The sequence below is a fragment of the Kryptolebias marmoratus genome, linkage group LG1 (genome assembly GCF_001649575.2).
Source record: "Kryptolebias marmoratus isolate JLee-2015 linkage group LG1, ASM164957v2, whole genome shotgun sequence".
NCBI classification, from domain to species: domain Eukaryota; kingdom Metazoa; phylum Chordata; class Actinopteri; order Cyprinodontiformes; family Rivulidae; genus Kryptolebias; species Kryptolebias marmoratus.
The window spans coordinates 5,052,047-5,063,633 of record NC_051430.1 but is presented as its reverse complement, the minus strand read 5'-3'; the positions used below and the strand labels follow the sequence as shown (position 1 = coordinate 5,063,633).

Below are 11,587 nucleotides of genomic sequence, written 5' to 3'. Positions count from 1 at the left end.
GTTTTTATTCAGTCCTGTTTGATTTATAACTTTAGCTTCTTTCACATTTCCACAACTGAACACTGTCTGACTGGTGAGCTGACATATACCAGTGTGCTGCTGAGTTGGACTAAACCAACTCAAAGCTGAAGATGGGGGTTGTAAAATGTGGCAGTTTTTTTTCATTATCCATCTTTTTTTATTTATATTAAACACAGTCAAATTAGAAAGAACACTACCTTTTTTTGTATCATTTGCTGTAAGTGATAACATTTTGTTTTAAAGTCAAACAATGGTGAAGCAAAAAGACAAGTTTGCACCCTCACTTTCGAAAACGGGGGAGCATCTGCTCCACCTGCTCCATTAAGCAAAAGACATGTACATTTAGCTACAGAAAGATTATTCACAGGTGGAAAATATATAAGACAGCTGCTAGTCTTCTCAGAGGGACGTCCCAGCAAATTCACCCTGAAGGTCAGGCCATGCAATGTTCAGCAAAAAAACAAAACAAAAGAAAACCAAGAGCTCCATCTCAGACTGAACAGATGTCAATAAGGGGGCATTGTAAAGAACTACTATGAGCAAGTTAAATGTCAAACGTCATGAGAGGACAATTAGGAAAGGACTGAACAAGAATGGATTTTTTTGAAAGGGTAACAAGAGAAAGTCCCATATCTCAGCACAACATAGGTTTGTAAAGTTTCATCTGAATGAACCACAAGATTTCTAGAACAAAATGAGACTAAAGTAGACATGTTTACCCTTAATGCACTGCAGCATGTTTGGAGCAAAAACAAACAATATGTTGGCACAAACATCTCATAACAACTATCAAGCATGGTGGTGGAGGCATGATAGGTTTGACTTGTTTCCACCTTGTACCTTGTGGTACTTTGCAAATTTTGCATCATTCGCAAACCAAAAACTTTCAAACCAGACCAGATGGGCATTTGTTTTGTTAGTGTCATATGAAAGTAAAGTGGAGGAGTAAGGGACTTGACATTGATCTGTCACTAATACCTTTCTGATGTGGCAACCAAGGTACTGACAGACCTAAAGCAATATTAGCATTCATGGGATTCTGGGACTCCAGCTTGTTGAATCCAAGCAAACACTGTTGTGGCACTGAGCTGCATTTGTTCAACTTTTAACCAACAACAGAATGGCTGAAAGGAAAAGAAGCAAGGTATTGCAAAGATTCAGTCCAAGTCCAGACTTTATCACCTTGATTGAAGTTCTGTGGGGGAATATAAAGGGATAATTCAGATTTTTTTGAGGTGGGGTTTTGAAAACAAAATTGTTGTAAATAGGTCTTTGAACAACCTCAGTTTGGAAAAAACTAAATAAATCTGATAAATTACTAAGCTAACAAGATGTCAAAGTAGACCACAGCCAAGATAAAAATGGATTTCTAAGATCTTAACAAGGTCAACAATTGTATAGTACTTCATGCAAACATTTTTATAAACCTTAATGGCACTGCCAATTATACATTACATGCTTTTTCTTTTCTAGGTCAGTGCTCTTGCACTCGACTGCCTGGTGTCTAGAGCAGTTTTTTATTTTTATGTCTGCTCTTAATATACGTTTACACACATTTGTGTGATTTTTGTCAGCAACTCTAACTTTACTGGAGAACATTTCACACGTTTTGCCCAGAGCCTTCAAAGCCAAGTGCAAGTGGCACCCTCCAGGGGTGGGCCATATTGCCAAAAAATAATATCACAATATATATTTTTTAAATAACTCAGTAACGATATTCCACATTTTCTGTTTTTTTATTTTTTTATTGGCTTTGCACAAATAAATATGTAACTTCAAAACTGTTGTTTTCTGTTTTTACTTTTTATAAAGAGATTTGAGGTGTTTCCAGCCTTACCTGACACAACATGCTTGCATGACTTGTAAAATATGCTGGTCTGATCCATATCTTCTATTTTAAAATCCAAAATATTCCAAACAACAGAAGTAGGTCTTTTTTTTGGAATTAAGTTGGGATTCTCGGGAGGTATTTCCGTGTTGTGCTCTGCCATGTTTGCTATGTTGCCCTCACAGCGCCTCGCTCTTCTTCTTCTTCCTTGTTTTAATGGCGGTTTGTAAAGAACTATAGGAAGTATTACTGCCACCAACTGGTAAGAAGTGTGACCCACATAGCACCTCGTGCTGCACATGTCAGGCTCACTTAAATTACTGATATAATATCACAATATTATTTTTTTTCAACAATGTCAAAAACTCCACTGGTATTACCGTAAACGAGACGATATGGCACACCCCTAGAGGCCTCACTTTTGTTCACACCCATCAGCTGATTGGCCCTGCGCCTTTGTTTTTCTGTACTTGTTTTTTTTTTTTGTTGAAATGAACCCCATTGGATTTGCATACCTTCTACTAGCTCTGTAGTTCCTGCATTTTGTAAACCTTGACATGGTCAGCAATTTCACTCCGGGAGCTGATTGTGTTGACTTCAAATGGAGGCGTAACAAGACAAAGAAATGGGGAAAAAAGAAGGGAGGCTTTGGTGGGAGATGTGTAAACAACAGCCACTGCTGGTGGTCATTTTCACCAACATCCACTCCCTGTGCAACAAGATGGATGAACTCCAGGCAAATGTTGACCACAGAAGTGCATTTATCCTGGCGTTTACAGAAACATGACTCAACAAGGATAACAATAACCACACATTCCACATTGACTCATTCGGCATCCTCATCTGACTCGACCATGACCATGAGGTTACAGGTAAACAAAATGGCGGAGGAATGTGTTTCTATGTGAGCCTCTGTTGATGTTCCACTGTGCTTGTCAGGGGGAAACTGTGGACACCATACATTGAGCTTCTTTCTGTGTCTTTCCATCATTTGTACTTCCACAAGGAGTTCCCCCAATTCTTCTTCATCCTGGTCTTAAGCCTTAAGGACCTTCATCAGTGGCCCTCACCTCTCATGTCATGAAAGCCATGGAGAAGGTCATGGAGAGGGTTTCTCCCAGACCCATTCACAGCTCAACCACCTCCAATTTGCATCCTGGCCAAGAAGAAGTGTTGACAGTGCTAAAGCCTATGTTATCGACATCATCCACAAGCACATGGAGCAACCCAACACCTCAGCCAGGCTCCTGTTTGTTGACTTTTCTTTGGCTTTTAAAACCCTGCAACTCCATATTTTAACAGAAACTTCACAGTCGACGCCAGATCATCTTCTAGATTTTCTTACTAAAGTAACACATTAACAGAAGTCCTCATCATCTCTCCAAGCTCCCCACAAGGTTGTGTGATCTCTGCTGCTCTTCATCCTCTTCACCAACCATTGGTGAAGTTTGCTGATGACAGTTTTTCTGTCCCTCCTGTAATGAAAAGGATGTAGAGTTTAATATATTAATAAAAGTTGAACTGAAATCAAATCTAAAAAATAAAATACAAATGTTTTAGGCAAAGTTCTTATGCAATGTGGAGCATTCAAAGTATGTGTTGAGGATGATAGTTTACTAACACATCAAATTTTATCTCAATATTTGTACAAATTGTCTGTGTATAGCAATTTTTGAGTATTCTAACGTCAGTTGGCAAGTGGTAGCCATCTTGAGTTGAAGTGACTCTAAAAGTTAATCAGTTGTAAGGGTAATTCTAATGATTTCTTTCTGAGAGTTTCATTAAAATCCATCTAGTGGTTGTTTTTTTTTAAAGATTTGTTAATGTTAATAAAAATCTTCATATTTTACTATTGCATAGTTTAGGTTTTATTACTCAATCATATAATAAGACACTTTTTAGGTGAAAATGTGGTTATATCATAAAATATGACATTTAAAAAATAAAATTAGATAATGGAAATTTAATGGATTCCTTAGGGCCCCTGGTTAGTCAGTGTGACATACAACCCATGAGTTATGTGTCAATCATGAAGGACTGTTGGGGCTCGTTTCATGGGCTGACCGATGCGACCTCCTACTCTCTGCAGCTCCGGTGTTTGACATGAGGCCGCATGAATGCAACACCACCGATCTGTCAGGGGGAAAATAAAGAAACAATTACAGCTTGTAATGGCCAGGGACAGGCCCGGCCTGAGTCATTCAGCATTGGGACGAGCAACATGGGTTGTTAAGAAAGGGAAGAGTTGATGATAACATCAAGAAAAAGCGTGACACTGGGATTATTACTCTGGTGACCATGCTGAAAGTTAATTACAAACAACTACCAAGCACTGCAGCTTTTTTTTGTTTGTTTTGTATTTAACTGTGTTTCTTTCTAAAATAAAATTTTGTATTTTTTCCAGCTTGACTCTGTTTTTCTCTTTTTCTCTTCCCATAATTCTGATTGTTTCACTTGTCCTGATGAAATCTATAGACTTTCAATCCCTCGCCCAAAGACTTTACATCCTCTAAATACTGTTGTCACCTTGTATTAGTCACTCTTGGTTTTTGGTAACCACTCGCAAAATGATGTAAGGTTTTGGCAAAGGCAGCATGGATCAGAATAATGAACAGTTCAGGTTTGCTCCTGACTGTTGTGGAGGTTGTCAGGTCCTAAATGAGCGTGCTTTTTACGTGGCAGCTGCCTGCTGCCTGCATTGTCTCCTTTTGTCTTGAATAACGTTTCTGTCTCCAAGACTAAAGCTGCAGCAGTTCTTTTTAAGTATCGTCCAAACAGGGTGACCAGATCCAAAGCAACACAATGAGGGGTAAAACGTGTATTTGTGTGGGACAACAAATTCTAAAAGGGTGTCAACAATCTGATCTTTAATCAAATAAACACTCAAAACTTTTAATAGTCCAACTGATGAAATACATTATCAGATCTACCTGTTCAATTGCTTATTAACACAAACAAATATTTAGCCATTCACACAGGAGCTACTCCATGCTCTTAGGCATCTAGACATGGTGAAGACAACTTCCAGTTCAAACTGAGCATCAGAACGGGGAAGAAAGGGTATTTAAGTGACTTCGAGCAGGCTGGTCTGAGTAGTTCAGAACTGCAGATCTGCTGGGATTTTAACACACATCCATCTCTAAGGTTTAAAGAGAATGGTCCAAAAACAAGAAATTATTATTTCTTTGCTTCAGATTGTCAGCTGGGAGTTTTCAGACATTCAAATTCATCTTTTTTTTACCTCTTACCATTCACTGTAAGTCTAACAACAAGTTATCTCCTGTTTCTGTCTTTTTGATTTGAAGCAGACATTTTTCTTCTTTCTTTTTCCTTTTCATCTTGCTTGTGAAGACTGTGAGAAAACAGATTTAGAACAGCATTTCAAGCAGCCAATCAACTGGTTCATACACCAGATGTTCCACTTAGATCCACCAGCGAGAGACACATTTATCTCTCTAACAGTTGGTTCCTGCACTAACTAGAAAACTCTTTTTGCCCATGAAAGACAGATAAACTCTCCCCTTTTTGCTCGTCATCACTTCTATCTGGGTCATTTGCCAGCTAAAGAGTAAGGTGTGGTAAGTTGCTTGTCCTTTGACATAAAATAAAGTCTTTTGACGTTTTGAGATCCATGGCCCCGTTTAAGCTCCATGTAGATTAGTTTGTGTAACACAAAAAAAAGTCTGTGTCACAACAACATCTAAGAATTAATTCTGTCTTCAACTTTAAAGACTGACAAAAAGAAGTGGTCTCATGACACCCTGACATTATACAAATAAGCAATTGTTTCATTTGCTGTCTCTCTGAATACAGAGTGTTTGCAACCAGTGAGTTGTGCGGCCTATTTTTGTGTGCATGATTTGTGTGGTGGATTTTTTTTAAATAAATGGTGAACTTGTTTAGCAAGAGCACAAGTTAAGAATATACAGATCTGATGAAAGTGTGATGAAGGGTAACACAAAAGATGAAGTAAATATTAGCGTGGCATGGCACGCTCACAGACCCAGATGGTGATACAACAGAGAGATTCAGTAATCTAAATGGAACATATTAACCTGGCCCTGACACATTCAACAAGTATGACATCTTATTTCAATAACCTAAATTATATGACATAATGATCATGACCTACAAATCTAAAATATTCTTTTAGACTCAGTCATAAAATAATTTCCATCTACATTTGCCCGCATCATACCCACCTTGGAAACTACCTCCATTTCTTTTCTGAATTATTTTACAGGAGTACGCTTCTGAAATAAAGATTGGCAGATATGAACCAATTTTTCCAATAAATATTATTTATTATTGATGTGGTTTTTAGACCTGGTCATGTTTTCTGTCAGAGCAGAAAGGCTGTGGCCAGACTTAAAACTACTGAGGTCAACCACTCATTATCCCCCTGCACATCAGTTACAATCAAAACTTAATTAAAATAGAAGCATTTATTTAAAACAAGTGACTTGAATGTGTATATGTCATGTATTTGTGTGTGTTTGTAAATCCATGGGGATCAGCCTCATCTGAAGCAACAGAGGACTCAGGGCACAACCATGATGACTCACTGAAATGACATGAATTAGTTTATATGAATGTTGATTCAAAACACAAGATTTTAGCAGAGATTTCACTTTTTTATCAAATACCAGTGAGATTCTGCTGTGTCCAGAGGCATCTGAGCGCCTCAGTTCAAGATCAAGTGTTCTGTTTCTATGCATCATTGCAAGTCACTTCTCTGTCTTTTCATCGCACTCATCGTCTGTATGAAATAAACAACTGATTTATGTTCATTTCTAAAACCAGTTTTTAAAAAAAGGTCAAACTGAAACAAAAAGGAAAAAAAACTTGTCTTAATTTAATGGATGGAAACATCAGCTCTTGAAATAGAAACATTAGTCTGTCACAGCTGCTCACAAAAAAATGTGTCAACACAAATCAAACAACGTCTCTAGTTAAAACAGCTTTAACTAAGCTCAACAAACGGTGTTGTGAAGGGTGAAGACTACTGAACAAATGGAATTGAAGGAGAATATTTTCAGCGAGTTACCTCGGTTGTGTTTCACTGTAAGTGGCGCTCTTCTTCTTCTGCTCTTTATTTTAGCAGTAAGGTAGCAAAGCTGCGCTCTTCTTCGTAGACATTGAGTTTGGCTGCAGCTGCACACAGTTGCAGCGCCTCCTACAGGAAACTGGTGGAGCTACGCAGAGAACCACGCCGTTCAAAAGCCTTGTTTGGATTCATGTTTTTATAATAAACACAGCAGAGAAACACTGAGGTCCGGACCTCGGTGTCCTCAGTGGGAGCTACGGCCCTGATGGCATGCATCTCTAGGTGGAAACAGAAACAGGTTGAAGATGCCTGCAGCTGAGAAGAGTTTGAGAAAATTTTAACTCTTCAAAATTCAAGCAACTCTGCAACTCAAGCAAGGAAATTTAACCCCCCCACAAATGTTCTGATATATTTTGGAGACTCCTTCAAGAATGCTGTTCACCAACTAGTCTCCAACAGTTGCAGCTCAGTGAGACACTGACTAAACTGCAGTTCCACACAAGGTTTATACATTTTCCCAAGGACTTCAGCTCCTACCCTTCCTCCTTCTCAAGACACTTCCTCACCAATTAAACTCTTAACTCAGCCCTTGGTTAGTGTACCTCCCTAGTACTACTGCCCTAAATCTTACTTCATCTTTTATACATTTTCCTGTAATACCATTGAAATGTCATTCTACCGATACCTTAACCTTTTTTCTTAGCACCCCTCTTTTCTTTCTTTTCTCACATTTTTTTCTGTCTCACTTCTTCCTTCCATACTAAGCAAAGAACATAAAAGAGTGCAAAAAGGTACTCATCAGCCTGGAAGTTTAATAATGACCACACACAGGACGCAGTACATCTCATATCACCTAAGGATGTAATGAGGGGCCTCCTGACAAAACCAGGTACCAGACACAATATAAAGTGAGAACCATGTGCTCAAGATTCAACCTGGTCTTAAGTCGAGCCTTCTGTTGATGTCTATAAAGATCAGCTTACATCAGCAAATCACATGACCCAAGTTTACCTGAGATCCTGCATGGCAAAATGTTCTTTGTTGTTAGTTTGTTGCCTTGAGTGGTTACTGTTAAAAGTAAGTAATTTCTCACTAAAATCAGCAAAATAGCCATACTTTCTTTAACAGCCACTACTCTTCCACCACATCCAGTAGTTCTCTGTGTGTTAAAATAAGTACCATTTTTGTTTGTTTGTTTGTTTTGGTAAAAGCTCAAAAAAAGAGCTTGACTCATCAATACTGCTAGGTTTCCAAAGATTGTGCAGTAAAGAAGTAGTTTTAAATAAAAGTGTCATTGGCTGACAGTCTAGCATTACCAAAGCCTATCCTGGTTGGAGCTAGTTCTCTCATGATCAACATTGCCCGACTCAGTGGCTGCGAGTTCTCCAGGTTTATTCCACTCAAACAAAGACTCACTGAGCTGACGAGGGAAGAGTCTGCTTGCCAACAACAGGTACCAGCCAGGTGTAGACAGGAGCTAAAGAAAATTGATGAACAAAACAACAAGGATGCTTCTGATGTTCATCCAAGAAGACAGAGTGAGGATAGGTGGCTGTCTATTCTTTGTTTATTGCTCTCCTTGGGGCTCACGTGGGTAAAATGCCTCTTGTCCTGTGTCTAACAACAGATTGCCTCTTTGGTGCCGCTGCCTGAATCAGTTGTGAATCTGGCCTTGGTTACCCAATAAACATGCCCGACATGTCCCCGACTGCCTTCAGCCTAAAGGCCCCAGTCTTCTGAGGGCTGAAGATTTGACCAGTGTTGCTAACTCAGCAACTTTGTCCTTATATTTAGCAATATTTTGAAACGACAAAGTTATATTTTCAGGCTTCTCTAGTGATTGTTTTTCAAAAAGGTGACAAATCTACCAACTTTTTCTAGCAATAATGGAGACTTTTGAAAACTGACATAAAAGCAATTACTGTTCTTTCCAATAAGCAGCAGGTGCAGCCATGTGCTCCTCCTTGTTCCAAAGCACTCACAGGTGGCTCAGTCCTCATGCAGCGTCCCTCCCAGCTCCAAGCTACAGTCAAAACAAGAGATATTCACCTCACTGCATCCAGACTGGTAATGAAATGTACACGTGTGAAGCAGCCGCTGACTGATTACTTCATCCATGGTGAAATGTAAATGTTACATTTTCTCTGTCTAAACGAAATCACTGCACTAAAATAACTTTGATCTTTTGGCTCAATTTTACCTGTCCCAAGCCTGGATAAAAGAGGTGGGCTGGAATTGTGACATTAAAATAAGAAACGATAGAAGAAAGTTCATTAACATGTTCAGGCTATTTTTACTGACTTTTTGTTGACATTGTTCCTCTCTGGTCAATTATGCAAGTTAGGTGATGGCATCATTTAGTGACAACAGGCAACTTTTGAGTTGGGTCATGCCTGGTGCTTTGGTGTACAACAATGTGTTGGTGACTCACAATCATGGTTCAAATCTCAGAACTCTCTGATGCTCTTGCCCTAGACTTTACTTAAGAATACAATCTACACAATCAACTATGAGTAGTTAATTATACTAAATGAGTGGTGTTCAGTCCTGGTCCTGGAGGGCCACTATCCTGCATGATTTACATGTTTCCCTGCTCTTCAGCAGGTCTTCAAGTTCTGCAGAAGCCTGTTAATCACTCATTTAAATCAGGTGTGGCGCAGCAGAGAAACATCTAAAACATGCAGGATAGTGGCCCTCCAGGACCAGGACTGGACACCACTGTACCTAAAGTTTTAGGCCAATCTCAAAGCCCCCATTCCTTTCCAAGATCCTGGAGAAGATTGTTTACTGCCAATTGACTTCATACTCAAATGAACATGACCGTCTTGAGGTGTTTCAGACTGGTTTTAAAACCTGCCACAGTAGTGAGTCGTCATTGTTGAGGATTTTTAAGTGTTTGTTTAGCCATAGACTGGTCACTGTGTTGTTTTGATGCAGTTGGACATAACAGCTGCCTTCGACACAGTGGACACACAGATCCTTTTGTCTCGCCTGAAGAACTGGGTGGGCATTCAGGGTGATGCTCTAGAATGGTTTAGATCCTGTTTAACAGAGGAGTTTTTGTGTTTGAGCTGTCAATTCCCTTTGTAGCACCTCTTACATATGGTATGCCTCAGGACTCTATACTTGTCCCTTTTCTCCTCTCCTTGTACTTACTTCCTCATGGATCTAGTCTCCAGAAATACGGTATCACTTTCCATTTTTCTGCTGATGTCAGTCAAATTTATCCACCACAAAGACAAGAAAATCAATGCTTTTTGAACCAACTCCTGGATTGCATTGCAGAAATCAAAGCATGGATGTCAGTGAACCTTTTACACTTGAATGAACAAAAGACAGAGATATTGTTGGGCCCAGTAACGCTTCCAAAGTCTGTGTTCATCTGGGTCCTTTAACACAATATCTCACTCAGACACCAACAAACCTGGGTGTGAGGCTGGACAATGATTTTAAACTTGATAGATTAAATCAATGGTCATGTTTAGCTTTTATCACTGGAGACAACTTTCAAATGTCAAATAGATTTACAAATTTCATCTAGACCCGTTTAGATTACTGCAGCACACTTTATCTCAGGCTGAGCCAGTAGTTACTTACCCAGCTGCACGTCTTTTAACAGGTATCAGAAAATAACAGCACATTACCCCATTTTAGCTTCACTACACTAGCTTCTAGATTGTTTCTAGATTGATTTTAAAGTTATTTTATTTGTTTTTACATGTATTCATGGTCTTACCCTGCAATATCTGTCCAGCCTGCTCCAGCTGTACGTTCCCTCATGTTCTCTCAGATGAGGTGCTGTTGGTGGTCCCATAATTAAAGAGGAGACCGGGCATTTTCAGTCACTACCCCCAAACTGTAGAACAAGCTGACTTTACACATCAGGCAGGCTGACACAATTCCTCTCCTGAAACAACTCTTTTTATTCTCGTTTTGGAATTTTATGTTATGAATTCTTGTTTTAGTCTATTAATTTATCAGTGTACAGCACTTTGGCCAACAGTGCTGTTTAAAGGTCTTTATAAATAAAGTTGTCTTGTATTGTATAGGCATTACATGGCAAACAGCCGTCCATCATGCTGGTGAAACAAGCCCTGACAAAACCTTGAGCAAGGAGAGATCACAGACAATAAAAACCTCACAAAAACCCTAAACAAAGACACAATTTAATGAACTGTCATCTAAACAGCAATTCTCCTTGTTTGTGTCAAGGTCCTTTCAGTTTTGTCATTATTATAAATCATAAAACAGGTTTCTGAACGTAACATATTGATATTTGGATCATTTCTCGGGGTTGTATTGACACAGAAACATTTAACACCTTGAGAGTACTTCACATTCAGGGTCAGGAATTGCTCTGGTAAAAAATCAACTGCGGCTTATTATTGCTTGTTATTGTCACTATACAGTTTGAGTGCAGTAATAACAGGTAAAGCACTCAAAGTGAAAAGTACTGTCAATAAATAAAGAGGAAAAAAACATGGATTATTCTTTTAAAAAAGCCTTTTTAACACAAACATCTTCTTTGCTTCTCCTTTGACTTCAGACTCCTGTTTACCTCACCTCGTCTTTTACAAGCATTCACTGTTTGCTTTTGTCTGACAAAAAAAGAGGCAATTTCTGAAGCTGTGCTTGAGTTCTGAGTGAGAGGAGAGAAAAGAGCAGAGAAACAGAACTGAAGTCAAGATTCA

General features: G+C 39.0%; 1 protein-coding gene across 2 annotated transcripts in view; it reads left to right on the top strand.

The window, feature by feature from the left end:
- unc5db (unc-5 netrin receptor Db) overlaps positions 1-11,587 on the top strand; it is a 360,215-nt gene that overhangs the window by 313,765 nt on the left and 34,863 nt on the right. The window lies entirely within an intron of this gene.